The sequence below is a fragment of the Antechinus flavipes genome, chromosome 1, assembly GCF_016432865.1.
Source record: "Antechinus flavipes isolate AdamAnt ecotype Samford, QLD, Australia chromosome 1, AdamAnt_v2, whole genome shotgun sequence".
NCBI lineage: Eukaryota > Metazoa > Chordata > Mammalia > Dasyuromorphia > Dasyuridae > Antechinus > Antechinus flavipes.
The window spans coordinates 210720159-210723486 of record NC_067398.1 but is presented as its reverse complement, the minus strand read 5'-3'; the positions used below and the strand labels follow the sequence as shown (position 1 = coordinate 210723486).

The 3328-nt window shown below is 35.1% G+C and overlaps 1 pseudogene; it reads left to right on the top strand.

Moving 5' to 3' along the window:
* The first annotated feature begins 1234 nt into the window (after positions 1-1234).
* Positions 1235-2115, top strand: LOC127553182 (cyclin-G1-like; annotated as a pseudogene).
* The last annotated feature ends 1213 nt before the right edge of the window (positions 2116-3328 follow it).

Genomic DNA, 3328 nt, shown 5'->3' with positions numbered 1-3328 from the left:
TTTCTGAACTAACTCAATTCTGCTTTGCTCATAGAGCACAACACCTTCTCTGAAGAGGGCACACCATGCTGGGCAGTCCTGTGCCGGTGTCTCCCATGTCATACAATCAGCTCTAAACTTAAGTCCTTGTATTGCCTTTTCTGGTCATCTTGTGAGTTCTTGCCCTGTGTGAGTTCTCCATTTTTTGGCAAGCATAAATTTGGCATTTGAACAATGTGACTAGCCCAACAGAGTTGTGCTCTCGGCAGTATAGTTTGAATGCTTGGCAATTTAGTTTGAAAAATGTCCTAAGTGTCTGATATCTTAACCTTCCAGGTGATCTTCAGAATCTTCTTCAGACAATTCAAATGGAAGCGATTCATTTTCCTGCCATGGCACTATTGTCCAGGTATCACATATTGAGAAGAGCTCAATACAGCAGCTCTTCTAAACTTTCCTTTGGATTCTCCCAAACACTGAGCTAGTGCTAGAAATGCATATATCAACCTCACTATCAACGTGGACATCCTTGAAAGGATGCTGGCAAGCAAAGTGAACTTATCCACAGCATTCAAAACTTCTCCATTTGTGGTAACTGATGATTCCATATATGGATGGTGTAGTGCTGACTGATGGAGTATCTGTGTTTTCTTGGTGTTAATTATAAGGCCAAAATTATCACAAGCAGCAGAGAATCAATCCATACTTTGTGGCACCTCAGCTTTGGAGGCTGTTCTCTGTTCTGCTCCTGGCAGTTGTCAGGCAGCAAATACCCTTTCTGAAGCCTTACTGGCTCTTAGACAAATGACTCTTAGATCATATATAAGCAAGGCTGGAATAGAATCAGCATCAGATCCTATGAGAGAAGATTGCATAAGAAGGAGTCAAATGAAGGAATATGAATCTGAAAATAAGGATTCAAGGATAAAGTTGGCAAGGTAAACAAAGCAAATACATTGGTAAATTGCTAAGTAAAACCAATTGATGAAACAAATAAGAACATCACGAGGTTCTTAAAAGAAAAAGAAGGGTTAATTCTCCACAACCTGAAACTAGCATTGTTCTCAACTTGCTGGAATCACTGTCCTAAAAATTCCCTCCATAACCTCCCCACCAGGGCCCTCTTCTGTCCCCCACAGAGTTCCCACATAATCTGAGCTGTTTGGGCTAATTTTTCAGGGTGAGAAGAGGACAGATCTCAGAGTGGGAAGACTTGCTACAGAGGAAGAACCACCACAAGGAACTCAAGATAATAGAGATACTGATAACTACTGAATCTCAGAAACTGCCATACCAGCTGAATGTTTTGTTGGACAGATGTCCAGATGTCATCCAAAGTCTCTGGCTTGAAACTAAATAAATCTGCTCTAATGACTGCAAGACTGAGGGACTTTGAAGTGAAAGAACTTTTTAGCCTAACAATTGTTTTCTTTTTTTTTCTAACTCAGTTCTTTGGTTTTAATACAGAGACTTTTTCTTTAGCTGTGAATTTACTGAACAGATTTCTATCCAAAATGAAAGACAGCCCAAATATCTTAGGTATGTGGGATTAAGTTACTTCTATATGGCTGTGAAGTTGACAAAGGAAGAAAAAATATCTCATTAACACTGATTCGATCTGAATAAGCCAATACAAATTCATAGTTTCTTATTTGATGAAAATGGGAAAAATTGTATTAAAGAAAGTATGTTGGAAAGTCAAAGTAACTACTGCTTTTCAATTTCTATAGCTCTATTATACACTCATTTATGAAAACTTGCCATTTGAAAGGAGAAAAGATCAGAGTTTTGAAAGATTGGAAGTTCAGTTTAAGGCATGCCACTGTAGGATTATGTTTTCTAAAGCAAAACTTCTGTATTGGCATTGCCTATAATTGCACTGGAGATTAAGCACAAAAATTTATAGAATTGACAGAAGACATAGATTGTCTTCAGAAACATTTCAAGATAAATTACAGAGATCTGACCTTCCTTCAAGAACTTGAAGCAAAGTGCCTAACAATACTCAACAAACAAGTATTCTAAACCAAATGTTCAGAAACAAAGTGAATTGTGGATGGGTGTGCTGCAACTCAGTTGAAATATAGTTATTACAAAATCGTTCATCTTCCAACAATCCCTGAAACTGGGTCTTAATAGGATTCTTATAATGAAGAAATTCAACTATTTTAAAGGCTTATTTCATGTCAGAACTCCAATATTAGAATGGATTTAAGCTCGAAAGCCTGAAACATAGTTTTCAGACTTGAACAGAAAACAACTTATAGTTGGAAAGTGATTATGTATGATGCAATTGGAAATGTGTTCAGGGCTAAACACATCTTTTTGGAAGCATGTTTGTAAAAACTAAAACTCAAATGTGAAATTTTAATGTAGTATAAGGATAGGAGATTATGCTACACATTGACAATATTAATCCAATCTAGAAGTATTGGGAATATAGTATTGTTGTCAAGGTGTGATTGATTTTAATTGATATTATTTGATTGATAAATTGATGAATCTGAAAACAGATCAACTTCAGAAAAATGGTATGATACACTTTAGTACCATCAGAGTTAATAGCTTTTAGGCAATATACGCAACTTCGTTAAAGGCATAACTAGATAATCCAATAATTCGAAAGATTTATTTTTATTTGGTATATTTTTCATTTACATTTGATTATAAAATTATATTAAAGGTGTAGACAGACTTGTTAAATTTAAGTGAGCTTCCACATTATCCTAGGAAAGAAGTGACAGGTCATAAAAGTTTTATAAGGAATGAATTTTATCTCAATATCTAGTCCATAGGAAATTTCTAATGTACAAGAACTTTCATAGTCTGCTGATCTGAAATCTCAACTGTGCCCTTCTAAAGCAATATATGCTAATGTTAGCATCCTAGAACTTTTAAATAAGGATTACTCTTGGTATGAAATTAACAATTAACATAGAACTTTAAATGTAAAAATATGGAGTATGCTATTGTCTTAATGCTCCTATAACAATTCAACTTAGACTAAAGTTAGTTGTCTATCCAGATTTAAATAAGCAGCAATTTAATCAATTAGTTATGTAGTAGCTGTAGCATTTAAGGCTAGCTGTATGTAGACATTTGGGGTTGGGAAAGCATATAATCAATCAGTACAATATACAGCTTAACCTCCCCAGTAGCTATAACTAGTTCAAATTTCCCTTTGACATCATGTTGTGGGGAAGGAAAAAAACCTTCCCTTTAATAATAAACTAAAGAACTTCAGCATGTCTCATATGTCTTATGTGTCATTTTGTAAAGTGTTTTGCAGATGCACTCCAGTTATTCCTAAACACCTGATTCATTGAAGAATTTCCTTTCTAATTCATCA